Source organism: Orcinus orca, chromosome 15 (assembly GCF_937001465.1).
Source record: "Orcinus orca chromosome 15, mOrcOrc1.1, whole genome shotgun sequence".
Lineage (NCBI taxonomy): Eukaryota > Metazoa > Chordata > Mammalia > Artiodactyla > Delphinidae > Orcinus > Orcinus orca.
Window position 1 is genome coordinate 25057148 of NC_064573.1, and position 27932 is coordinate 25085079.

General features: G+C 49.2%; 1 protein-coding gene across 3 annotated transcripts in view; it reads left to right on the plus strand.

Annotated features, from left to right (window-relative positions):
- The window catches only part of ZBTB7C (zinc finger and BTB domain containing 7C), a 382923-nt gene that overhangs the window by 61245 nt on the left and 293746 nt on the right, over positions 1-27932 (plus strand). For 2 of the 3 annotated variants that reach the window (XM_049697870.1, XM_033421371.2), the window contains exon 2: positions 24926-25152. The exons of the other annotated variant lie outside the window; for it this stretch is intronic. The gene's annotated coding sequence lies outside the window, so the exon portion shown is untranslated. The remainder of the gene's footprint in view (positions 1-24925; positions 25153-27932) is intronic. 3 annotated transcript variants of the gene reach the window in all.

The window sequence follows — 27932 nt, forward strand, 5'->3', positions numbered from 1 at the left end:
AGTTATCCTCACATGGGATCGATTGCTGATTCAGCTAGCGAGGATCTTGGCTTTTCGACCCTCCGCCATGTTCTGATCTCTTCAGACAGCAGGGAGCTTCCTCCATGAAGGCCCCGTTCACAAACAGTTCTAGGTACATGCACGTCGTAGGATGCTGTGACTGGGCCTGTGGAAGCAGACAGAGCACTCGAGCTCTGAGCCAGGGAGAAACGTCCTGTATGTTTTTCTGGATTCTTTTTCCTACAACTACATCCCCCTGATGATAAGCCCCTCCAGAAGGGCAGTGGTCACTCCCTCTGCCCCACTCCCACCATCCGCCTCAACACAGATGTTTTCTTGCTTCTGTTTTGTACCACCCATGGCTTCCTTTCCAAGGTCTCTCCCACGCTTCCCTCTTGGGGAGAAAGGGAAAGGATGGTTTGTTAAAGTCACAAAGCATCCTTGCAGAACTGATGTCACCAGCTTTTGATGGGTTTCAAGGGGCTGTACTTGCAGGGCAGGCCTTCTCTGGCCTTCTTTTATATCCTTGAACTGTTGTTAAACTCATTCTTGAAATTTTCCTTTGTACATTCTGCCTCCCTCACTCTCACAATGGTATCTAGTGTCCCATCATGTTGCCATCACTATAAAACTTTTAACTGCCTGTTATACCTAAAAATGTGTTATGTTATATAGTGGAATGTTGTTGTATATATTGTAAGATTGTAACATTATATGTTGTAATAATGTCTGTCCCCTGTCATTTTCTTTGAAATTCACGTTTTGATCGTCTTCATAGTTTCCTCTTTCTAAACCCGCTCTGAAAGCTTTCCTTTATCCTGGAGTGAAAATGACAGATCCCAGGAGAAAGCTTGGCTTCTCACAGGGGAGGGAAAGGGATGAAGCTTGGGTGCAGGAATATCAGGCACCAGCCCTGGGGAGCTGTGGGTGTGCGTCTGCAGGTGGGTTGGTCATCAGCTTTCTGTCTTCTGACCCTGAGCAGCATTGTCCTTCCCGTACCCTTAGTTGTGGGTCAGGGTCACGAGACGAGGTCTGGCCAGCAGGGTGTGGATGGCGTGTGATGGGTTTCGCCTCCAGGTTGGAGCATTTAGTTACCTGCGCAAGGCCTCCAGAGCTGGCAGGACAGTAGGCCACTTTCGAGACCATGGCTCCTGCAGCAGCCTGGAACCCCGAGTGACTGCAGCAAGCCCAGTCTGCGGTGGCTGGTTGTAACCACAGCATGACCTGGCCTGGCCGGGAAATTGGTTCTATGCCTAGAACAGTTGTGCTTTGTGACAACAGTGTAAACTGTGTGCCATTTGCTTGGGGCACATATGAAAGTGAAAAGAGCGGAGTGTAGATGCTCATGAACCATGAGCCTGAGATACACTTCCGCTGTCTCAGGCCACAGAGAGGTCGTCTGTACTGCTGGCGTCTCTGACTGATGCGGGCAGGTGGGGAGGGCCAGAGCAGGATTGGGTGGGGCAACATGTGAGTACCAGTGAGACCTGCCCGGAGGCCCGCCAGCTCTGATCTTGGCAGGCAGTCACCTCTGTGCCGTGGGGGAAGGCCAGTCCTGTGTCCCGCACCCCCGGGGGCACCCATGGGGATTCCCTGGACCCTGTGACCCAGAGACCGAGCAGGCTTGTTTTCTCCTTGGAGCTCTTCTTTGTCTCTGTTTCATTGTCACCTTTTCTCTGTGACGGCGTCAGGGCTCTGGAGAGGCAGAGGTGAGAACGTGTGAGCTCTGTGTCCCGTTTCCCAGCTGCGGGGTGTTGGCTCTGAGCAGAATCCACAAGACAGTGAAGTTTGTCCCTCTGACCCCACTGCCCCAGCCTCTACCCCTCGTCGCTCTGACCTGCTCTCCGGGCAGCTCTCTACCTGTTCTGCAGGTGGCTGTTTGCTTCCCCCAAGAATGTGTACGTTCTCTAGCCCTCCTGGGACAGGTCTGCCAGTGTGTTTCGAGGTGACATTCTGGTGATCTGGTAGATTAATCTCAGTGCATCTGCTACGGAGGAGTGCAGGCTGCCTGGGGGGTCGTTCACTCCTCAAATGGTTATTGGAGCTCCCCTGTGCCCAGCTCTGAGCACAGTCCTAAGGGGTGGGGGGGCAGGGAAAGCGGGGAGAGGGAGACTCATGACTGCGGCTGGGCCCTGCCTCTAGACCCTTGCAGTTCAACGGGGGAGGACGGGGCTAAGCCGGTGGAGGGTTTAGAAGTGTGGTGCAGGGTAATGTGTGTTAGGAGCTCCGGGTGGGATCCAGGCCATGAGTAGGGGCCAAGGGGATGGCGAGAGCGCTCTGTGGTCTGGGATAGTCAGGGAATGCCAAGTCACTGTCCTGGGGCCTCAGTTTCCCCATCTGTCAAGTAAGGAGGGTGGGTGTGTGCATTGCTGTTTAGATTGCCTGATGATAAGAATTTCCAGGGAAGCCTGTTCAGCTGCAGGACTCCCAGGCCCCTCCTAGAGATTCAGAGTCTGTGGGTCTGGAGTCGGGCTGGCAACGTGGCTCTTTATTTCTTGTCTGACCTCCCCTCCCAGCCCCAGTTCCGCCCCAGGAGCTGGGATGTTGGGGGCTTAGGGGGCAGGCGGTGAATGGTGCGGGGGACTTTGAGGGGGCCTTCGAGATGCCTAGCTCCATGTTGGAAAAGCACTTACCACAGCTGGGGCAGGTCACTCGGTAGGGAGATGAGGACACTGTTCAACTCTAGTTGGTTGCTGAGTAATTAGTGGAACCGGGGAGGGTTTGTTGACCAGGATGCCTTTTGGAGGAGAGCTGGAGGCAGCCTGAGTGTTCGGTGCTGTTTGCATTTGGCCTTGACGTGATAATGCCTCAGGCTGCTGGGAAGGCTTTCTGAGCGAGTTGACTCTGATTCTTTAGGCCAAACGTGGGAGTTGGGTCCCCACAGGAGACCAATGAAATGGGCGGCCCTGATTGGGCCAGCTCCTGTCCTAGGTGGAAAATGCTGTTAATAATTCAGCAAACCCAGCAGGGTGCACTGAGGACCCTGTACCTCGGTGGTTCCCAAACTTCCTGTGCCTCAGAATTGCCTGGAGGGCTTGCTAAATAGGGTGCTGAGCCCCACCTCCAGTGTCTGATTGCGGGGAGGGGAGGGCAGAGAATCTGCATTTCTAACATGTGGCCAGGCGCTGGCTGCCGCTCCCGGGACCAGCCTTTGAAAGCCAATGCCAAGTTCTCAACCCACTAGCGTAGGGGTGGGGGTGATTTCTACAGACTCAGGACCCAGTCACTCCCCCCAGGCCACTTATACTCCAACTGGGGACCTATTTGCAGCCACCAGATCAAGGGAATACGAGGTAGTGAGTGTCAGAGTACTGGAGTGATCCCAAGATGATGGGCACCGAGGAGGCTGCAGAGGGGTGTGCAGTCGGGGGAGAGGCCTCCTGCAGCTGAGAGGCCCTGAGGGTGGGCAGACCTGGAGCGCCGTGCTGTGCATCGCACACATGCGACCTAGGAAGGGAGTGGCGGCCTCTGGAGCTGTGCAGTGCGGTTGCTCTAGCAGGTGAGTAGGTCCTTGCAGCTGGGCCAGTGTGTAGGGGCACAGACTGGGAAGGCCGGAGTAGGCCTGTGGCCCAGTATAGAAGCCAGGGGCCGAGTGGATTCCTACCAGGGGCAGGAAGAAGAGAAGGCTTTATAGGAGCCGGCCCGTGGAAGGTCTGAAATGCTCGGGTGAGGAGTTCAGACTTTATTCCATGGTGAACTGGGAACAGATCAACAGTAGTTTGGCTCCCCAAAGCAGACATCTGGAAATTGACTCTTACATTTTGAAAAACAGATTTTCAGTAGTAGCTCATGGCCGATCCGTGTGACATGATTTCAAGGCTGAATCTCAGAGCTTTCTCTGTCATCTCCTACCCCCCACCAACCCCGCACACTGTTTCTTCCTCACAGTCCTTGAAATTTCACCGTTAGAGATTATATCCCTTTGTTCAAAATATTACCCTCTCCAAGAGGCTTGTGTCATAAACCAGGAATGCCCAAGAAGGAAAGTAGCTAACATTAGCATGCTATGCTAGGTCACCTTAGAGGAAGATGACATGGCAGTCTTCTCCTCCAGGAGCCAATGGCAGGGGACATAGGACAGATGAGCTTTGACAAATGTGGAAGCAGAGGTAGAGTACAAAGGCCAGGTGCAGTCGGAGAGGAGGCATGAGACACAGCGGGTTTAGGGAAAGCGTTCCGAGGCTTTCCCTAGAGAATGTCAACGAGAATGATCTCTGGGTGCTGTGAGGTGGGGGGGCCTGGATGCTGTTAGCATAGGAAGGTATCAGTGTGCTTGGTAGGCCCACAGTAGCTCAGTCCAATTTCTTTGGTCTCCCGTCTCCACTCCTTTATGTGGAACATTGAGGGGAGTGTACAGCTATCAGTACATTTCAGACCCAACCCTGACACAGCAGCCTTCTCCTCTCCTGTTTAACCAGACAGAATGGCTGACATTGGTTCTCGATTTGCAGTCAGGAAGCAGGAAATAGCTGTGTTTCTCAAGGCATGTTCCCAAGTCCATTAGATACCTATGCTCTGAAAACCGGGTGGGAAGAGAAACTTTCCTAATTGTATTTGGAGATGATGAGCTGATGAGGAGATCTCAGGTGAGTCCTTTTGCCAGGTGATTAATTACCTCCTTATTTTCCTGTTCTAAAGTCAAGTTTTTCCGTATAAGATGGTCTGTAAGTGGGAAGTGTATACAGTGCATATAAAGCTCTAACAAGAACCTGTCATGAACAGTCATTCATTGTGTTCATGTTGAGATTGATTACGGCAGCCTAACACGACTGTTTGTAGAAAGTTAACATTTTTGCCAACAGGTGTGAATTACGCAGGTGTATTCCTAGGCAACCCCACCCTCAGGCACTGCTTTTATAGAATGCCTGTATCTGAGAAACTGAGTCTGATTTCTGTTACCATTATTGAGTTGTTCCACACAGTCCACTGAAGGAAGGAAATTGGAAGGCCCAGGAGGTGGCTTGGAGTGCAGATGAACCCTTTTTTGGGGGGAGGGAGGGGAACACAAGAGGCTAGCACTGTGCCCTCATCTCTATCTCTCCCACCCATGCTGTGATGGAAAGTGCAGGGATGGCCTTTGGGCCCAACCACTTCCAGGCTGCGTGATGACTGTGGGCAGGTCATGCAACCGTTCTGCTCCTCGTTGATACTAATGTTGACCTGAAGTCATCATGAGATAACTGAGAAGATGTACACGGCATGCCCAGGACCTGGTAGGTGCCCTCTCTGTGCAGCCAGCTCTGTCCTGCTCCCTGTGTTGTCATAAAGGCCCATGGCCCAGCCCTTCGAGAAAGGCCCTGAGTGCATTTCCTGGAAGCGCCTAGATTAGAGTCGTTAAGTGATTTTAACATCAAAGATATACGGAATTGGAGGAAATTGGGGGACAGGGACTCTTCTACAGCCCCGCAGAGGCTCAGAGGCTGAGCCCAGCCTGCAGCCTGCCTACCTCCCCAACACTGCTGGTTACAACGAGCCTGGGGAAGCACATTTATCAGTCAACAAAGCTGGGGAAAGCGACAGGATTAAAGAAGGAGGAGGGTTTCTGCACAGCTAGAGGCTGTGGTTTTAGGCAATGCTGGGTGCATCTGTGGTAAACATAACACTATTTGGAGTTAGAACACCTGGACACCACTGTCAGCTCAGCCCCTTGCAGTCTATGTGGTGTGGGCTTGAGCTCTCTGCACCTCAGTTTTCACATCTGTATACTGGGTATGACTGTCCTTTCCTATGTCCCAGGGTTGCTTTGAGGATCAGGAGGCACTGGGTAGGAAGCTCCGTGTATACTGCAAGACACAGCAAAAGCAAAGGATTATTGTTATAACAGTTTCTATTTCTGTATTGCTTATAGACTTCCAGAGAACTTTCTCATCTTTCCTTACTTAATGTACAACAGCTGTGCGAGGTAGGCAGGGCCGATGGTAGTACTCTCACATACAGATGTCTAAGGCTGGTTGATGGCTTGTCCAAGACCATCCCTGAGAGCTGGGGGTGAGGAAAGCCTGGACCCCAGTCCTCTCAACACAGAGATCACAGCTTTCTAGCTCACCTTTCATCTTTTTGTTTTTTAAACAATTCTTTTAAAAAATTTATTTATTTATTTTGGCTGCGCTGGGTCTTAGTTTCAGCACGTGGGATCTTCGTTGCAGCATATGGACTTCTTGGTTGTGACATGCATGTGGGATCTAGTTCCCCGACCAGGGATTGAACCCAGGCCCCCTGCATTGGGTGCGTGGAGTCTTACCCACTGGACCACCAGGGATGTCCCTCACCTTTGATCTTTTTCTTTTTTAGCAACTTTATTGGAGTATAATTGCTTTACAATGGTGTGTTAGTTTCTGCTTTATAACGAAGTGAATCAGTTATACATATACCTACGTTCCCATATCTCTTACCCCTTGTGCCTCCCACCCACCCTCCCTATCCCACCCCTCTGTGTGGTCACAGAGCACTGAGCTGATCTCCCTGTGCTATGTGGCTGCTTCGCAATAGCTATCTGTTTTACTTTTGGTAGTGTATATATGTCCATGCCACTCTCTCACTGTGTCACAACTTACCCTTCCCCCTCCCTATATCCTCAAGTCCCTTTTCTAGTAGGTCTCTGTCTTTATTCCCGTCTTACCCCTAGGTTCTTCATGACCATTTTTTCCCCCTTAGATTCCACTTATATGTGTCAGCATACGGTATTTGTTTTTCTCTTTCTGACTTACTTCACTCTGTATGACAGACTCTAGGTCCATCCACCTCACTACAAATAACTCAATTTCGTTTCTTTTTATGGCTGAGTAATATTCCATTGTATATATGTGCCACATCTTCTTTATCCATTCATCTGTTGATGGACACTTAAGTTGCTTCTGTGTCCTGGCTATTGTAAATAGAGCTGCAATGAACATTTTGGTACATGACTCTTTTTGAATTATGGTTTTCTCAGGGTATATGCCCAGTAGTGGGATTGCTGTGTTGTATGGTAGTTCTATTTGTAGTTTTTTAAGGAACCTCCACACTGTTCTCCATAGTGACTGTATCAGTTTACATTCCCACCAACAGTGCAAGAGGGTTCCCTTTTCTCCACACCCTCTCCAGCATTTATTGTTTGTAGATTTTTTGATGATGGCCATTCTGACCTGTGTGAGATGATATCTCACTGTAGTTTTGATTTGCATTTCTCTAATGATTAATGATGTTGAGCATTCTTTCATGTGTCTGTTGGCAATCTGTATATCTTCTTTGGAGAAATGTCTATTTAGGACTTCTGCCCACTTTTGGATTGGGTTGTTTGTTTTTTTGATATTGAGCTGCGTGAGCTGCTTGTAAATTTTGGAGATTAATCCTTTGTCAGTTGCTTCATTTGAAAATATTTTCTCCCATTCTGAGGGTTGTCTTTTCATCTTGTTTATGGTTTCCTTTGCCATGCAAAAGCTTTTAAGTTTCATTAGGTCCCATTTGTTTGTTTTGTTTTTATTTCCATTTCTCTAGGAGATGGATCAAAAAGGATCTTGCTGTGATTTATGTCATAGAGTGCTCTGCCTATGTTTTCCTCTAAGAGTTTGATAGTGTCTGGCCTTACATTTAGGTCTTTAATCCATTTTGAGTTTATGTATGGTGTTAGGGAGTGTTCTAATTTCATACTTTTACATGTACCTGTCCAGTTTTCCCAGCACCACTTATTGAAGAGGCTGTCTTTTCTCCATTGTATATTCTTGCCTCCTTTATCAAAGATATGGTGACCATATGTGCATGGGTTTTTCTCTGGGCTGTCTATCCTGTTCCATTGATCTATATTTCTGTTTTTGTGCCAGTACCATACTGTCTTGATTACTGTAGCCTTGTAGTATAGTCTGAAGTCAGGAAGCCTGATTCCTCCAGCTCCGTTTTTCTTTCACAAGATTGGTTTGGCTATTCGGGGTCTTCTGTGTTTCCATACAAATTGTGAAATTTTTTGTTTTAGTTCTGTGAAAAATGCCAGTGGTAGTTTGATAGGGATTGCATAGAATCTGTAGATTGCTTTGAGTAGTAGAGTCATTTTCACAATGTTGATTCTTCCAATCCAAGAACATGATATATCTCTCCATCTATTTGTATCATCTTTAATTTCTTTCATCAGTGTCTTATAATTTTCTGCATACAGGTCTTTTGTCTCCTTAGGTAGGTTTATTCCTAGATATTTTATTCTTTTTGTTGCAATGGTAAATGGGAGTGTTTTCTTGATTTCACTTTCAGATTTTTCATCTTTAGTTTATAGGAATGCCAGAGATTTCTGTGCATTAATTTTGTATCCTGCTACTTACCAAATTCATTGATTAGCTCTAGTAGTTTTCTGGTAGCATCTTTAGGGTTCTCTATGTATAGTATCATGTCATCTGCAAGCAGTGACAGCTTTACTTCTTCTTTTCCGATTTGGATTCCTTTTATTTCTTTTTCTTCTCTGACTGCTGTGGCTAAAACCTCCAAAACTATGTTGAATAATAGTGGTGAGGGTGGGCAACCTTGTCTTGTTCCTGGTCTTAGTGGAAATGGTTTCAGTTTTTCACCATTGAGGACGATGTTGGCTGTGGGTTTGTCATATATGGCCTTTATAATATTGAGGAAAGTTCCCTCTATGCCTACTTTCTGCAGGGTTTTTATCATAAATGGGTGTTGAATTTTGTCGAAAGCTTTTTCTGCATCTATTGAGATGATCATATGGTTTTTCTCCTTCAATTTGTTAATATGGTGTATCACATTGATTGATTTGCTTATATTGAAGAATCCTTGTATTCCTGGGATAAACCCCACTTGATCATGGTGTATGATCCTTTTAATGTGCTGTTGGATTCTGTTTGCTAGTATTTTTGCATCTATGTTCATCAGTGATATTGGCCTGTAGTTTTCTCTCTTTGTGACATCTTTGTCTGGTTTTGGTATCACAGTGATGGTGGCCTCGTACAATGAGTTTGGGAGTGATCCCCCCTCTGCTATGTTTTGGAAGAGTTTGAGAAGGATAGGTGTTAGCTCTTCTCTAAATGTTTGGTAGAATTCGCCTGTGAAGCCATCTGGTCCTGGGCTTTTGTTTGTTGGAAGATTTTTAATCACAGTTTCAATTTCAGTGCTTGTGATTGGTCTGTTCATATTTTCTATTTCTTCCTGGTTCAGTCTCAGAAGGTTGTGCATTTCTAAGAATTCACCTTTGATCTTGACATCACTTTGCTCACTCGCTTACACATCACTTCTTAACTTGGGTCACTTCCTCTCTTCTCTGAAGTTCAGCTCTTAGCATTACACCCTCTGAGGCATATTTTTACCTCCTGGCATGCTGCAGAGATGCCTACCATGTCCTGGCATGTCACTTCCTAGTGGAGGGACCCTTAAGCTGAACCTAGCAGGCCAAGTCGAGGTCAAATAGAGGTTAGGGAGGGGGCTAGGCAGAGGGCGGGCACCTCTAGTCCCTGACCTTCTGGCCTGCCAGGGCCCCTCAGGCTTACTGCAGGGGCTCAGTTCTCTGTTCTCTCCCTTGCAGCCTCGTCTGTGCTCTGCCAGACAGAAACCTGCCAGCGGGTAGGATCCTGGCTCCTGTGTCCCAGCCTGAGCTTGTCCTGGTACAGAGGTGGGGCCATGCTGGGCTGGTGGAAGGAATAGGAACATTTGGGGCTCCCCAGGCCCAGCACTTACTGCTGTGAAATCTTAATTGCGCCAATCAAAGTTTCCGTTTAACCTATCTTCTTTTAGATCAAAATTGACTTAGCACATAACGGGCCATTTTGTTTAAAGCAACATCTCCACCAGGAATGGATGAAGAGTAGGAAAATAACGCCTTTCAGGGTGCAGCTGGGACTTTGGAAACCCCAGAACGCTTGTAATGTCCCCTTAGAGCACATCCCTGCCGAGAGTCCCTCCTTAAGCCGTGGTAAGATGCTCCCCACACTGGGGAAGCCCACTGGCTCCCAACCTGATGGGATGTCCGTGCGGGAGGAGCAGTTTGGTTGGTGGAGATGCACAAAGCCACTTCTTTAAATCCAAGGAGCTGCATCCCTCCTGTGCTGGCTGCTGGCTTCATCCTCCTGTCTAGTCTCTGCCTGCGTCACCAGCAAGAGTCTAAGGGCTTGTGAGCAGTAGTGACCCCCAAGGGCTTCCTGAGTCCATACCCGGAGTGAGCACCGTGGGGGACGTGAAGGAAATGTGACCCATGGCTTCTGTGCCAAATGAGCTTACAGCTCATGCCCGTATATGACTGGGGGTGGGCCATGTATATGTACATGTAAATTGGTTCAACTCTATGGAGGCAATATTAACAGGGAGAAGAACTGGATCATGAATGATAGGGATGGGAGGAAAACTCTTCATTCTATAGCCTTTTGTGTCATTTGAATTGTGAACAATATGAAGGTATTTCTATTTGTGTTGGGTGGAATACTGGCCCCCTGTAGACGTCCATGCCCCAATCCCCGGAACCTGTACATATGTCGCTTTACGTGGCACAAGGGTCTTTGCAGATGCGATTAAAGTTATGACCTTGAAATGGCGAGAGGATGCTGGATTATCCAGGTGGGCCCAATCAAGTCACATGAATCCCTAAACAGCAAGGAACCTTGCTTGGCTGTGGTCAGAGAGGGAGATGTGACTACAGAAGAACAGTCAGAGAGATGCCACACTGCTGGCTTCGAAGATGGAGGGAGGGACCCATGTGCCAAGGAATGCGGGCAGCCTCACAGAGCTTGCAAAGGCAAGGGAATGCATTTTCCCTTATAGCCTCCAGGAAGGAACACAGCACAGCCAGCACCTTGGTTTTAGGCCCATGAGACCCATGACAAGTTTCTGACCTTCAAACTGTAAGATAATACATTTGTGTTGTTTAAGTCACAGAGTTTGTGATCATTTGTTACACTGTCCATAGAAAGTTAATCTACTACTAAAACCAATTAATAAAATAGTTTTGGAAAGAAGCTCACAGTCTGATAGTTAGAGTGGACATGCACGGAGGAAACAGACACCAACTTTCAGTGGTGTGCTGGGTGGTGCAGACTAAATGTTGTGGAACCCAGCTCACTTCTTGGAGGACTGTGGGGCAGGCACTGTGCTACATGCAGGGACCACAAAATGAAAAAGACATGGTTGCTGCCCTGGGCGTGCTTCATGGCGTGTTTTGCAATATTCCTACTCTCCACCCCCTTAAAACTGGCCTCCAGGATGAGTGCACTGTGTGTCCACCCCCACCCCACGGCCTGCCAGGCAGGGCATTTCTAGGTGCTTCGTCATCTTGGGCCCCGATGGCCTGGACTGTCCCTCCTTCCCCTGCTTGCAGCCAGTCGTCCTGCCTTGAATACCTCCAGGGTGGGAGAACCCACCACCTCGAGACTTGGCTCTGCTGTGGGCTTTCCTCCTAAAGCACTCAGCGTAGGCACCGTTTATTTCAGCATGACTCAAGGACCGGGTGACTGGGGTTTCTGCTTTGGGAGGTGGGTATCTCGCCTTCCCTCACGAGACCACGCACGTCCTCGTGCGTCTGTAGTAGTGTTAATTTGTTGCCCACCCATCATCTTGACGGGACCAAATACATAATAGTGACTCACTACAAACCTGTTGTATGAAGCAGCTGTGTAGTTCCTATCGTGTGTATCGGGTGGTTGGGAAGGATGCAAGAAACAAAAAAGGATGAAGGCTTGGTCTTTGAGCAGAGTTATAAAGAGAAAATGTATCATTGTTCTCTTCTGCTGGTTCCTTTGTTCATGCCCATTTTATATAGGAAATGAAGGGAAAACTGATTTCCTCCTTTAGTCCTCCCTCCCCTGTCATGTATTGCCAGAACGCTGTTCATCCTTGATTCGAAGAAGCCGCCAAGCTGCTTTTAGGTGCTTTGCAAGTCCTGCCAGCCACCACACTCAGGGCTGCCTCCAAAACCCCCCAGACCCAGCTGCCCTCTCCTTGCTTACTTCTGCTTCCTCCCCTCCCCATCCCCAGCGTCCTGTGTCCTAGGATCCGTTTCCCTCTTTGCCTTTCAAGGCTTCCTCTCCCGGCCAAGGCCAACGTCTATGAGTGTCTGAGCAGAGGTGGCAATGTGCACAGCTAGGTGACGCGCGGTAACTCTTGGAAACCGGCCCTCCCTGAGGGAGCAATCCTGCCGCACCATCTCAGCCTCTGCAGGAGACTTAGAGCAGTGTGTTCATGCTGGAAATGCATGAAATGCAGTGGTTTCACGTGGGGAGACAGCAGGGTCCCCTAGAGCAAAGCCCACCGGGAGCCACTGTTCTTGCACCCCTGAGGAGCCGTGGGTCAGCAGGGAAGTGTGGCGCTTGAGGGGAACAGGTTTGGGAATCAGGCAGGTGGGATTTGAATCCAGGCTCCTTGGTTGCCTACTCTCTCTAAGCCTCAGTTTACTCCTCTGTGGAAGTGGGAGCTGGACTCAGACGTGGGATGACACAGGTATGTCCAGAGTTGGGATTCAATTCTGAACCTGAGCTTGCCTTCTGATGTGGTCCCGGTGGTAATGTCGGCTCCGACAGTGTACAGACCCCCTCTGGGAAGACCAGACACCAAAGCAGAACTAGGTGCCAGCTCAGGGGTGCGGGTCGCTGATGAGAACGGACTTGACTTTCCATGGGAAATGCCTGGCTCTCGGGGGTGGTTGTTATTTTGTAAGGTTCATGCTGTTTTACTGTCTTGGCTCGTTTCCTTGCTGCCGTGCTGCTCCCCGGGCCAGACCCAGCAGGAATGCGGGTCTGCAGAGGCCCCTTCCCAGCACCCCCAGGCGGCATCTTGGTTTATTAGTCAAGCAGGGTTGGAATATCCGCCACGGCACTAAGACGCCCTCGCAGCCTCTTCAACTCCTCCATCTCTTCCTGGGTTATCCATCACCTCACCTTTTTTCCTAGTACCCTTCCACACCTCCAGGCCCCTTCCGCCCCCATTTCCTGCCCTTTTTCTTACCGACCTCAGCGTTTTGCAAACCATCTCCCGCCTTGGTCTCAAAGTGGCTTTAGTGGTTTTTCTTCTAGAAGCTTCCCCCTCCTGCAGCCTGGCTTTTCCATAAAGGCACCCTTTCAGAACTGCCCACTTCCAGGCTTGAAAACTCTGAAATTCCCTTTCCTAACCACAACCTGCAGGCTCTCTACGTTGTCCTCCCGAGAATGAGTGATGTGGTGGCCCGTCACACGCAGAACAGGAAGTGCACGTGTGCCAGGGGGCGTGGTAGGTTGGTGATAAATGTGGAGTTGACTGGCTCAGGTAGGAAGCTGGGTGTGCAAAGGGGACAATAAGAGCTTGTTGGTGCAGCTGCTCCAACCTGGGATGGAGGGGCAAAGGCAGAGGGCGTCGAGGTTTCGCTCTGCCTTGCCAGGGAGTGGAGGCGGGGGACAGGGGTTGCTCTGCTAGATGCTTCTGGTCTAGGAATGAGCCTGCATCTGGCCTAGTGCCTCTGGTGGCCTCCTCTGAAAAGAAAGCCTAATTTGGGGACTTGTAGCGTCGCTTATGGGAAGAAGCAAGGCAAGGGCATGTTGAAACTTGGGGATCAGTTTGGAAAAAAGAGTGACACCGGCGATGTATAGAGTTGGGGTTAAATTCTAAACCTGAGCTTGCCTTCTAGTCTGGCCTGTGTGGAAATGATAGCAACTCTGATGGTCTCTAAACGCCCCCTCTGGGAAAACCAGCCAGCAAAGCAGAAATAAGTATTGGTTCAGGTGAGGGGGTCAGGACACAGATACTTCACTTATCCAGAGCTCAGCCTGCTCTCACCTGTCCTGTCAGAACATGGATCTCAGAGCGAGGGACGCGTGCCTGTGATCAGCGAAATGGCTGAAGCCATGGCTCCTTATCCTAAGACCACCACTCCGCCTGACCCTTGCTCAGAGCCCCACGGTCGCCCAGCCCAGGGGGCTGCACATTAGAAGTGGAGAAGCTTCTTCAGGCAGGCGTTCCTAACAGGTAGCATGACCTCTGGGAGCCTTACTGTGGGAAGGGGCAGATAGAAGAAGAGAGAAAATTGCAGCAGTCGGGACAAATCTCCTGACACAGGAGAGCATCTCATAGACATGCCAGAGGGCCCTGAAGACACGGTTACGTTATTTTCAGCACCTTGGCCGCTGCAAATGCTTTGTGGAACAGAACTGGGGAGAGGTGTACACAAACAAATGTTAGGTTTTATTCTTTGCCACAAAAGGAAGAGAAGCATATAAATGTTAAAACAAAACAAAACAAAACTTCGTGCAGTAGGGCTAAAATGAAACACATTTTGTTGCTTGAAGGGGCAATGTTTAGTTGTCTAGAAAAGCCTTGTATGTGAAATATTTTGTCTGTATTGCTAGATAAACAGTAAACCGTTATTCCTGTTGGCGTGATGGAGTGTTAGGACTGAAAGAGACCATGAGATTCTATAAACCCATTTTATAAAACCCATTTTATAACCCATTCTATAAACCCATTTTAAAATGTTTATAGGTTCAGAGAAGTGAAGTGGTTTGCCCAAGGTCCCACAGCCAGATGGTGGCAGAACTGGGTCTTGAACTTGGTCCACTAGAGTGCATACCTCTGGCAGGAGCAGCCAGGCCGGGGCTGGGACCCTCTCCCTACCTCCAACCTCCCAGAGGTCAGAGTCAAGGCCTAGATGGGAGGCTGGGGGCCCTGAAACACCTGCCTAAGGACTAATTGAGGAAACACTGCACGGAATGGGTCGGGGGTCTGGGGGAATGGGTGGGAGTGCTGGTAAGCCAGGAGAGCTGGACAGAAGTCCACAGGGCAGGCTGGGGGCAGGGCATTGGAGTGGTGTAAACACGCCCAAAACATAAGTGAGCCTCTGGCGTCCCCCGGCTGGACAGTTTGCCTCCTACTCTAGAACAGCCTGACTCCAGGCACATCAAGAACTGGTTTGAAAGGCAGCTTACAGCCCGGAGATGGGAAACAAAGAAGAAAATGCCAAGCGCTCCTTTTAATCTTGCGGGAAACACGGCTCCTAGAGTCTGATTTTTGCTTTCGATTTCCTGTAAGAGAGGCCGAGAGGGCTCAGAACCCGGCCTGTCCAATGCAAACCCGCAGAAGCGTCTTGCTGAACATCTATCCGTGGACTTCCTATTTTTACTCTTAATAACCGTAAGCTCGAGGTTACCAGGGTCTCCTTGTTGCTATAGTGAGAGGTGATAGCGCCAGCCTTCCAAAGCGCCGGACCCTTGGCTTAGAGGAAGAACAGAATCTGGGTTGCTTTATTTTTGGGCTTGACTGAGAAGGTTTAATGCACCATTTGCCAGCCCTCCCAGCAATAGCGTTTTGTGCTCAAAATACATGAAACCTCAATAACAGAAAAACTGACGATTTCAGGAAGTGGGTATCTGAGAGTAATACGGAAGGAAAACTTTAAATTACAAAAATGATAAAACTTCATTAAGAACATCTAGAAAATGACAACGAAATGAAAATACATGTGATTATAATACCATAACACAGCTTTCATGGCCCTGAGCTGTCATCCGACTACAGTCTATCAGTTTTCTTAAATGTGCATTTGGCAGAGTTGAAGATTTAGTGTGCGTATGTAGTGTGTGAATAATGGGTAGTCTGCTTTTTCAGTTATTATGTCATAAGCATCTTTCTGTGCTGCTGCATTATCTCAATAAACATTATTTTTATTGGTTGGGTAATGTCACATCATTTCATATAATGGTCTCCTACTTTTCATCTTTGGTGTCTCTTGAATTCATGCTTGGTCTCCATCATACCATCTCTTTCAAAATTCTACTCCTTCTCTAATTTGGATAACTGGCCTGCCTTGTCTCTGTCCCCATCCCCCTACACACACACACACACACACACACACACACACACACTCACACACACACACACACACACACACATACACACTAGGATTTCCTCCACTCTACAGTCTTGCTAATCAAAGGGTGGTCCCATACCAGTGGCCTGGACACCCCCTGGGAGCTTGTTAGAAATGCAGAATTTCAGACTCCAGCTGGGACCTACCGAATCTGAATCTGCATCTGTATTTTGACAAGATCCCCAGGTGATTCCTAAGCACATTGAAGCTTGAGAAGCACTGATCTGAAACACACATTCCCCACGCTCCAGGAGAGAATCCCGGCCAGGTGCGCAGCCTGCAGAGTGCAGACCAAATGGAGAGGGGGCAGGGAGTGAGTAGGTGAGGGCCAGCCAGACAGCAACAGGTGGTGGGCAGCTGTGGGCCAGGAACCTTAGAGAGGTTGCAGGAAGGAAGGAGGCCTGTGAAGGAAAATCTATAGAAGATACAAGATTGAAAACTGAGGGCTCAGTTGGCTAGGAGGGGCAGGAGCAAAACAACCAGCCCTGGCTCACTCCCACTCTGTAGGTGAAGAAGCTGAGGCACAGAGAAATGAAACTGCTTGCCCAAGGTCACCAGCGAACAGGTGGTGGAGCTGGGAGACCAGTGTGCTTCCAGAGCCCACACTCTTAACCACCCTGCAATGCAGTGGAGGGTAAACGACAGGAGGAAGAAAAGAATAAAAGGACGTTAGACTCCTACAATGAGCTGGGTAATTTTTCACTTCCTTACATATAATAACCACGACAGCCTTTGGATGTGGATATTCCTACCCCATGTTACAAACGAAAAGGTCCATTTGCACCAGTGATGAGCAGTTCCTGAGTTCACGTAGTTAGTAACAGCTGAAGTCAGGATTTGAACCCAGGACGTTTTGGGTCCCAAAGTGATGCTCTTTCCAAATTGCACACTTCATCCACAAGGTGTGGAGCTGCTCTCTGCTCTCAGAACAGCTTCTTTCCTTCTCCCCTGTCTCCTGATTTTATTTTATTTTTTTAGATTTGATGAAAGCTTAACCTTTAAAAGCATTTTTATTGGAGTACAGTTGATTTACAATGTTGTGTCAGTTTCTGCTGTACAGCAAAGGGAATCAGTTATACATATACATATATCCACTCTTTTTTATTTTATTTTATTTTATTTATTTATTTATTTTGTGGTACACGGGCCTCTTACTGTTGTGGCCTCTCCCGTTGCAGAGTACAGGCTCCGAACGCGCAGGCTCAGGGCCATGGCTCACGGGGCCAGCCGCTCCGCGGCATGTGGGATCTTCCCGGACCGGGGCACGAACCCGTGTCCCCTGCATCGGCAGGCGGACTCTCCACCACTGCGCCACCAGGGAAGCCCTATCCACTCTTTTTTAGATTCATTTCCCATACAGGTTATTACAGAGTATTGAGTAGGGTTCCCTGTGCTATACAGTAGGTCCTTATTAGTTATCTATTTTATATGTGGTAGTTTGTGTCAATCCCAGTCTCCCAAATTATCCCCCACCCTTTCCCCCCGGTAACCATAAGTTTGTTTTCTACATCTGTATCTCTATTTCTGTTTTGTAAATAAGTTCATTTGTAGCATTTTTTAGAGTCCCCATATAAGCAATATCATATGTCTTTGTCTGGCTTACTTCACTCAGTATGAGAATCTCTGAGTCCATCCATGTCACTGCAAATGGCATTATTTCATTCCTTTTTATGGTTGAGTAACATTCCATTGCATATATGCACCACATCTTTATCCTTTCATCCGTCGATGGATATTTAGGTTGCTTCCGTGTCCTGGCTATTGTAAATAGTGCTGCAATGAACATTGGGGTGCATGTATCTTTTCGAAGCATGGTTTTCTCTGGATATATGCCCAGGAGTGGGATTGCTGGATCATATGGTAGCTCTAGTTTTAGTTTTTTTAAGAAACCTCCATACTGTTCTCCATGGTGGCTGTACCAATTTACATTCCCACCAACAGTGTAGGAGGGTTCCCTTTTCTCCACACTCTCTCCAGCATTTATTGTTTGTAGATTTTTTGATGATGGCCATTCTAACTGGTGTGAGGTGATACCTCATTGCAGTTTTCTTTTTAATTAATTAATTTTGTTTATTTATTTTTGGCTGCATTGGGTCTTTGTTGCTGCGCACGGGCTTTCTCTAGTTGCAGCGAGCAGGGGCTACTCTTTGTTGCAGTGCATGGACTTCTCATTGTGGTGGCTTTTGTTGTGGAGCGGGGGCTCTAGACACATGGGCTTCAGTAGTTGTGGCACATGGGCTCAGTATTTGTGGCTTGTGGGCTCTAGAGCGCAGGCTCAGTAGTTGTGGCGCATGGACTTAGTTGCTCCATGGCATGTGGGATCTTCCTGGACCAGGGCTCATACCTGTGTCCCCTGCATTGGCAGGCGGATTCTTAACCATTGCGCCACCAAGGAAGCCCCACTTATTGCAGTTTTGATTTGCATTTCTCTAATAATTTGTGATGTTGAGTATCTTTTTATGTGCTTTTTGGCTATCTGTATGTCTTCTTTAAAGAAATGTCTATTTAGATCTTCTGCCCAGTTTTTCATTGGGTGGTTTGTTTTTTTGATATTGAGCTGCATGAGCTGTTTGTATATTTTGGAGATTAATGCCTTATTGGTTGCTTCATTTGCAAATATCTTCTCCCATTCTGTGGGTTGTCTTTTCATTTTGTTTATGGTTTCCTTTGCTGTGCAAAAGCTTTTAAGTTTAGTTAGGTCCCATTTGTTTATTTTTGTTTTTATTTTCATTACTCTAGGAGGTGGATCAAAAAAGATCTCGCTTCGATTTATGTCAGAGAGTGTTCTGCCTGTTTTCCTCTAAGAGTTTTATAGTATCAGGCTTTACATTGAGGTCTTTCATCCATTTTGAGTTTATTTTTGTGTATGGTGTTAGGTAGGGCTCATTCTTTCACATGTAGCTGTCCAGTTTTCCCACCACCACTGATTTAAGAGACTGTCTTTTCTCCATTGTATATACTTGCCTCCTCTGTCATAGATTAGGTCACCATAGGTGCCTGGGTTTAACTCTGGACTTTCTATCCTGTTCCATTGATCTATATTTCTGCTTTTGTGCCAGTACCGTACTGTTTTGATTACTGTAGCTTTGTAGTATAGTCTGAAGTCAGCGAGCCTGCTTCTTCCACATCCGTTTTTCTTTCTAAAGATTGCTTTGGCTATTCAGGGTCTTTTGTGTTTCCATACAAATTGTAAAATTTTTTGTTCTAATTTTGTGAAAAATGCCATTGGTAATTTGATAGGGATTGCATTGAATCTTTGGATTGCTTTGGGTAGTATAGTCATTTTGACAATATTGATTATTCCAATCCAAGAACATGGTATGTCTCTCCATTTCTTTGTTTCACCTTTGATTTCTATCATCAGTATCTTATAGTTTTCTGAGTACAGGTTTTTTGCCTCCTTAGGTAGGTTTATTCCTAGGTATTTTATTCTTTTTGATATGATGGTAAATGGGATTGTTTCCTTAATTTCTTCTTCTGATCTTTCATTGTTAGTGTATAGGAATGCAAGAGATTTCTGTGTATTAATTCTGTATCCTGCAACTTCATTGATGAGCTCTAGTAGTTTTCTGGTAGCATCTTTAGGATTTTCTATGTATAGTATCATGTCATCTGCAAACAGTGACAGTTTTACTTCTTTTCCAATTTGGATTCCTTTCGTCTCCTGATTTTAAAACCCCATCTCTGCCCAGGGACACATTCCCCTTGCCCGTTCATGGTAGGGACAAACACAGGGCAAGTTTCAGATATTTTCCTCAATCCTTAAAATTGTGAAATGCTTATGACTAGAAGGTACCTGTTGTGCATTTAATCCAACTGCCTCATTTTACAGTTAAGGAAACTGAAGCCCAGAGCGTTCAAATGGCTTGTCTGAGGTCTCACAGCCATAGATCCGAGACTCTGACCCTGGATTCAGTGCTCCTTTCATGACTCTGGGCTGTATTTGCACCTGGTGTCCTGGGTGCCAAGGGGTCTGTGCACCACCAGGGCAGCCAGCACTGGGCTGTCGGGTTGCTAGGTCAGTGCAAGTTGAGCCTTAAGCTTAAGGTGGAGGATGCAATGGATGAATCTCCATTTAAAAAAACAAACTGGGGCTTCCCTGATGGCGCAGTGGCTTAGAATCTGCCTGCCAATGCAGGGGACACAGGTTCGAGCCCTGGTCTGGGAAGATCCCACATGCCATGGAGCAACTAAGCCCGTGCGCCACAACTGCTGAGCCTGCACTCTAGAGCCCGTCAGCCACGACTACTGAGCCCACATGCCACAACTGCTGAAGCCCGTGCGCCTAGAGCCCATGCTCCACAACAAGAGAAGCCACTGCAATGAGAAGCCCATGCACCACAAGGAAGAGTAGCCCCCACTCGCCACAGCTAGAGAAAGCCTGTGTGCAGCAACGAAGACCCAATGCAGCCAAAAAATATATTAAAAAAAAAAATGAAGAGGAACCAAAGAGTAAAAAAAAAAAGAGAACAGAGGCTTGGAAAAAAAAAAAACCCTAATAAAAATAATGTCTGCTTGTTAAAAACCCAAGCAGTGTAGAAGTGTGTCTGCAAACACTTGAAAGCACCCCCTCCCAGCCCTCCCCAGCCCACTCCCCAGGGGTAACCACTTAGTGCCGCCTCCAATGGCTTCTTAATTTTCATGCCAGCCATTGGGTTTTGTAGGATCCATGCCACAGCGAGGCTATTTTTAACAAGCATCCCAGGCTTCAGGAGGTTGAGGAGAGGGGAAGAAAAAATATTCCGTTTGTGTATTTTTAATCCATGTGCATTTGAGCAAGCAGTGGCTTTCCTGTCCCTGCTGCCAAGGGTTTCAGGCAGTTGATTAGACTTTCTGGGTGCAGGGTAATAATTTCTCTTGCCCTAACGAGGCTGGAAGGCCAGGGAGAGGTTCAGGTGATGTTTCTGGGGCTGATGGCTGTCTCAGCTGGCTGCCTCCTGATCCTGCCTGCCCCCAGCCCTCTCCTTCCGGGCAGCCTTGACAATCCTGGCTGGGTCTTCCAGAGCAGAGGAGGCCTGGGAACCTGACTCTTTGTGCCACGCTCATATTTAGAAATGTCTCCAGCCAGAGGTTGGCGTCTGTCCCGCTTGGGCTCTGGGCAGGGGGTGCGGTCACATGTGCTGCCTTTGAGTGGGCAGATTCTGAGTGGGCAACGGCCCGCTTTGAATATAAACACACTCCTTTTATGCCGAGGAGCTTTTATGCCGAGGCATCCGAGCCTGTGCTCTTGGTCACTGGGTGAAGGCAAGTGCTGGTAGCTGGATGGGCGACAGGGAGACGGAAGAAAGACCTCACAAGGCTTGAACTGGGCAAAATGGTGGTCGAGGAGGGGTCTCAGCTCCCAGCCCTCCACCGCCCCCCCCAGCCCCGTCCCTATCTTTTTTTCTGCGCTCCTTCACCAGGTGCGCAGAGCACTGCCACTGCCTGAGTAGGAGGCCTGCTGCCCCATGGGGTTGCGGAGGGGTGTGGGCCAGACGGTGCCCCCACCTGGGCCTTCCTTTCTGCCCTGTGAGTTCCCCAGTGTACTGAGGGGTGGTCCTGGGAGGCTGTGTGGACTGGGACCAGAGTGCGGCCTGGATGTGAAGCCAGCTGCGGCAGAGTATTGCTCTGCCCGCCCTGTCTGTGAGCAGCCAGGCCCTCAACCTCTCCAGGTGGCACCTGCAAAACGTGTCCAGGATGATGTCATCCCTGAAGGCTCTTTCAGCGCCGACAGTGATCATTCTACAATTTCTTGCTCACTCTGCTTTTTTTCCCATAACAGTGCCTGACAACAGACGAAATGGACCAACCAGCCCAGCCTTAAATCATAGCCCCCTGGGTAACAAACATCATGCCTTAGCCCTATAAAAACTCTCCTTTCTTTTAAACAGTTCCTTGAAGGAGGGGCATTCTTGCTCATTCACTCATGCCTCAGGTCTCTAATGAACCCCTGCGAAGTGCTCTCTCCAGCTCCACAGCAGCTGATGGGGGCTTTCGGATCTCCTTACATAGCACCTCTCCACCCCTCTGCACGCCTGCCCTGGGGACCAAGGTGGCTTCCTTACCACATTCAGCTCTCTGGAGAGGACTCTGCCTTCCTGCAGCGGAATCCTCAGAGAGAACACAAATGCAATGGGATTCCCCTCCTACAGCTGATGCCAAGCCAGTGCCCAGGATGAAGCCCCTTGCACCTCCACTTTACCCTGCTCCATCCTTCCCTCCTCCCTCCACATCCCAGGGGAAGAAGGCTCCATGCAGTGGTCCAGAAGGCTGAAGAGATAGTCTCTTCGTATCTCCTATATAACTGACTGAATGCATGAGTGAATGAATGAATGAACAGATAAGCAAGTGAGCAAATGAATGGAGGAACAAATGGAAACTCAATCTCTACTCCCAAAGAACTTAAAGTTCAAAGGAAAAGAGCCATGCTTGTAGCATGCTAGCACTGTGGGACTGAAGGGGACCCTAGGGATTGGACTCACCCCCTCTTTTTATGGTAAAGGAAATGCAGGCTCAGAGGCGGGAGGGGCGGGCATGCGATGCATGCAGCAGACCACGGAGGTCAGAGGATGGCGAAATCGCCCAGGGAGAGTGAGATACCGAATCGAACACAAGGCTGCCCTACTTTCCCTCTGCTGCTGCCCTAAGTGTCCCGTCCTTGAGAAAAATTGTCTTTTCATATGGTTGAGAGTGGATGGCGCAGTTTTTCTTGGAGGGTTAATTGTTTTGCTGACAGCACAGATAATTAGGAATGAGAATCCCGAGTGAGGGCGACAGCACCATCTGCTGTGAATATGTTTCAACCCCACCTTGCAGGAGGGCTCAGAAGGACTCCCATCCCCACTCTCCCACCCCCAGCAAAAACTGACGTGCTCTAGCTGTTTGCTTCCGGAGCTACAGCCGCCATGTGATCCTGCAGCCCATGGGACAGGCTGGTAACCGGCTTCTGAAGGGTGCAGTTTCTCCTCCTTTCCCCACGGCATCTGGTGCACGTGTAGTAGGGCTCACGTCTTACTAGGTAGAACAAGGACCCCCTCCCCTTCCCCCGGGTGCCCGGGACACAGAGCGATGATAATAACACCAGGGGATGACTTTCCATTCTTCCCGTAGCCTGATGTTTTGAGGTGTGGTCCGTTGGGCATGTGGGCCTGCACCGAGCTCCTGGCTGCCTTTGGTGTTTGCGTCCTTTTTCCGCTGAACTCCGTGCATTGCCACCTATCCTGGGTTTCCTGGCCTTTGGCTTGTGCTGCCTATTCTAGAAGGATCTCGGCCTGCCTTCCTGCCGGGTAGGAGTTTCCTAGGTTGTGACTTCTTCCTGGAGAGCAGAAGTAGAGCAGCGTTGGAATCAAGCAGAGAATCCCATTGTCCAGGAGCAGCTGAGACTTTCTTCGTAGGGCTGGAACTTCGCGGTGGCGTTTTTTCATTTTCATTATTCAGGAATATATCCCATATACAAAAGAGCATTGATGTGTGTATATGCTTTTAGAAGGTAATACCGATAACTGCTTTGTTCTTTCAGAGGGGCTTCTAATCCCCAGGGCTGCCTTGCCCAGCAATGCCTCGGAGGCCAGAGCTGTACAGCCAGGTTGCCCTGGAGGCTCAGTGTCGGCACCCTGCCCCCTTCCCCACTCCCAAGCTGTGGCTGTTTATCACAGCAGCACCCTCTTTGCCTGAGCTGCTCCTGTCAGCTAGGGGCCTCCACATTCCTGCCTTCCCTGTTTATCACTCTCTTCTCTGTGTCTTCTTCGCCTAGACCCTCCCAGCAGGGGAGAAACCACAGGCTCCATCCTCCTCCTGTTCTCTCTTCTCCCCATCCCCCCACAGCAGGCCAAGCATGTCTCTGTTCCCGTCATCCTCCCCGCTCCTACCGACCCACCATTCCCCTGACGTGGTAGGAAATTAACCCAGGGCTAAGGGGCTTGCTGAAAAGAATGATAACTGGGAGTCAGAAATGCCAGTCTTGACTCGTTCACTACCTTACTGTGGGATCTTGAGTGAGATTCTCAACCTTTCTGTGCTTTTGTTTCCTCATCTCTAAAACAACCTTAAAAAAAAATACCCCTTTATGTCACTACTGTGAAACCACATGGGTTCAGTGGATGCCAAAGCAGCTTGAAGGGTATAAATCAGTGTATGTGTGTAAGACATTGTCATTGTTAGGCTTACAAAATCCATGGGACTCCAGGTCCCTGCCTCCCTTTGCTACCCTCATCCCTGTCCATGGTGCTCCCCCTTTCCTGCAGCGCTGGATGCCCTGGTGGACACTCTCCACCTGCCACAGCCCCTTCTCAGCCGTGGGCCCACTGAGGCCCAGAGGACCCCGAGGTTGGGGTGGTGCTCAGGGTCACAGCTGTCTGGGCAGTGGCCCCGGGAGCTGGAGGCCATGCCTGGTCAGAGATGCAGGGCTACGGCCAACGGGGCCCCGGTCTCCAGAACCCAGGAGATCTGCGTGCTGAGGCGCGGCTTCTTCTCGTTGGGGCCCCTTCCTACCTGCCCCCTGCCACCCCCGAGTGTGAGCTGTGGTCTTGGCTCTGAAATGTGGTCACTCAGCAGAGCAGTGTCTGTGTCCCTCACCCAGCGAGGTTTGCATCTGTACCCTTGTCTCTCACTCTGAGCGAAGGGCTGTGAAAGGAGGCCACAGGTGGGTGGCCTTCCTGGAGCCTCCAAACCACAGCACACCGGAAGCCTTGTCCCAGGGCCTGGGCTGTAAGAGTGGAGGCATGTCCCTGGTAGACATGGCCTTGTTCCTTGTGGGTCTCATTGGTGGAGGGAGGACACCCAGGTCCTTCCTCTTTCCTGGGGCAATGAGGTTCTGTTGGTGGGTATGAGCTAAACTCTGAATGGTGGGTAGGATGAGTGACTGAAGGTGGGTCTTTCAGGCAGATGAAACGACATATGCCAAGGTAAGGAGATAAGAATGAAGGGGTGTGTGTGTTTGGCACACGCATGCTGAGGCTTGGGGGGTAGGGTTGGTGGGTGGCACATTGGCAGTGAAGTCCCTAGCTGAGGTAGACTCTGTATAGTCACCTGGAGTTACAAGATCTAATAATAAAGAGAGAGAGAGAAAAAAGATGGCTGGAAAGTTCTAGAACAGCTAAAACTTGGACATGTGTCTCTGGCCCTGGTAGGTCACAGGGACCTTTGTTCTTCCTACAGGTCTCCTCTGAAGCAGCTGGGAACTCAGAAGGCCTCACTACCCATGAGGAGTAGGCCAGCCAGGAGAGCAGTAAGGGATGGCATGAAGGCCACCAGGGCCTGAGGAGTGAGCGCAGCCTGCAGCTCGTGGGACCTGGAGCCTCCAAGTCGGGAGACTGTATCACCGGGGAGACTCACGAAGAATTGATACTTCGGCCCCAAGTGACATGTCCACGGTGTGATGACAGGTAATGAACCTCAGGTTCATCAGTCCTTTCTGAATGATGTGGCAGGTAGGAGAATCTATCAGCCTGCAGTAGACATAAAATGTCAACTCTTGGGAGGATAGCCATGCAAACAAAGCAGAGTAAGGCCTGGTAAGATAATAGATGGATGTTTATAGTTATTAGTTCCTGCCCCAAGCTCTTGCTGGAGCTAGGCACCAGCAGGTTTAGCATCAGGTGGGTTCACTTACTATACCTTGTAGGAAGGCCTGATGCCATATGGATGGAGCCCCTCTTGTTTGAAGACCTTAGAGTAACAAATCAAGAAGTCATTATTTCCCATCAGCTCCCTTGGGAAGCAGGGCATGGATGCCAGTGGGGAAACAAAGGCAGCGGGGGGTGCAGGAGCTCTTTCATGGATCAGCGATACCTAAGGGATAGACCTGGAGGCCTTATTAGCTGAGAAAGCTTCTGGGTTGGGTCAGATTTCCTGAATGACGGGTGAGGTGATGGGTTGGTATTTCTTGTAAAAAAGGAAATAGGGATTTTGTGGCTGCCTTTGTCCCTCCAAGGATGCCAGGGCAAGTAACAGATGACCAAGGCTGACTTGGGGAGGTCATGGGTGGCGGTCTGGAGAGCACAGCCGGGGGCTGGCAGACACCCTGGGTCTAGCAGGTAATCTGAGGAGGTCAGCCAAGGCAGAAAGCATTGAGAAGGTCCCCAGAGCCTAGAGGGCAGGACCCTGAGGCTGGAAGGACCCGGGTCCAGTGGGACTGGAGACCCCGAAGATGAGCTCTGACGTAGTGGAGGGCCTGTTCCATTGGCCATCTGGTCGTCACTGTGTGTGTCATCCTGGGTACCACTCTGGCGATTTCCGCCATGAGGAAAACGGCAGGCTGGGGCGGGAGCAAAAATAGCTTGGGGCCTTGGGAAACTGACCAGGGCAGGGGGAGAGGGCCAATGACCTGGGGCAGGAGGCCCAAGAGGGTGTGGCAAATTCCATTCCAGTGCAGGCCAGTGTCAGGGTCCACAAAGCCAAGCCAAGGGGTGGGGAGGGGCAGAGCATTAGGACTTCTGGGTGGCCTTGTTCTAAGTCAGGAAGAGAGAATAAGATGAAGAAGGAATCCAGAAAGCTGAGCCCAGCTCTAGGAAATGTCTCAGCCACAGGTACCAGGTGGGCCCAGGACTTGGCTCCTGTCTATATGAACAAATGGCAGGGGAATCGAGCTTTGGGGACCCTGGTGAGGATAGTTAGGAGTCTGGCTAGGCCTGGAGGGAGCTGGTATCTTCACAGTCTCCTGGGGCTAGCTGTGTCCCCGGGCACCCTAGACCCTAGTGTACCAGCTCTGGGCTATTCTCAGACCCCTACCTCTCAGTGGAGCAGGCAGTCTGTGCATTTTAGGCTTGACTGGGGACCTGGGCCGGGCTGACCCTGTGGGCCCTCGTGATGGGAGGTGATGTGGGGGCAGGAGGAGGTAGAAGAGGCCCAGCCCTACAGGTGGGTGGGTGAGGACTTAGCCTAAGGAAGGTAAGGGGCAAAATACTTTCTGATTAAGTCAAGAAAGAACAAAGGGTTGAATCTAGAAGTTTCTTAACCTAGTTTCCCAATATTTACCGAGTACCTATTTTGTACTACGTGCAAACGTGCCAGACATACAAAGATGTATGAGGTATGTCTGCTCCCAGGGGAGGGAACATGGGGCAGAGGAAAAAACATGGGAGTGGAGACAGATCTGGGATTCTGGGAGCCTCAGGCTCCTGTCTTCAAAATGGGGACAAGACTTTCTCACTCACAGGCTGGTTGGGAGAATTAAATAAAATGAAACATGAAAAACATTTAGCACAGCAGCTGGCACCATAGTAAGTGATCAATCATTTAGTTTTCTTCCATTGTTCTGCTCTTGGAGGAGCTTATGGTCTGAAAGGGGAGGGAGCAAAGAAGGCTGGGAGAAACGCATCCCAATTCCCAGGGCTTCTGATTGTGACCAGGGTTTGAGGCCTGGGCTTTGAAAACCTGGTTCTCGGCATTCCTCTGGCCGTGGAAAATGTAGTTTAAGGTGGATCCGAACACTCAGAAATGCTGATTGCCTGTGAGTGCTGCGGCAGTTGCTGGGCCTGGGGAAGCTTTCTGGGCACTGCGTAGGATGGAGGGAGGGAGGGGTGGGTCCAGGAATTTACAGACGTGTTGAGAAGAGAGGACATTCTCGGAATGCTTGGAGAGTCTTGCCTCCTGGGCTTCCAGCGCTGCTCTAGGGAGTGTGGGGCAGGATGAGTCGGGTACAGAAACCGAGGCAAGACTTGGGACCTGGAGCAGGGCTGCCCAGAGAGACTGAGCATGAGCCAGTCTCGTGGGATTTTCAGTTTGAAGCAAGTGAAATTAATTGTAATAATGTTTCATTTAACTCAACATGTCCAAAGTATTATCATTGCAACTTGGAGTGAATATAAAGATTATTAATGAGATAGTTTATATTCTTCTTTTTGTACAAAGTCTTCGAGGTCCAGAGTGCGTTTGATACTTACAGTTTATCTCCGTTTGGACCAGCCACATTGCAAGTGCTCAGCAGCACCTGTGGCTAGTGGCTACTCTATTGGACAGCTTAGGTCTAGAATTTAGAGCATCTTTGCCCAGGGGCACCCAGAGGCCAGGTGTATCCTGAGCTAGACAACAGGACTTACTATTCTGTCCTCTTCTCATGACACATCTGAAATGAATTCCTGGGGAAACTGGCTTGAAGAATCAGAGATGTCTTGAATCGCTTGTTCTGGATGGTAACGTATGTTCTCTAGAACCAGCCCTGGCT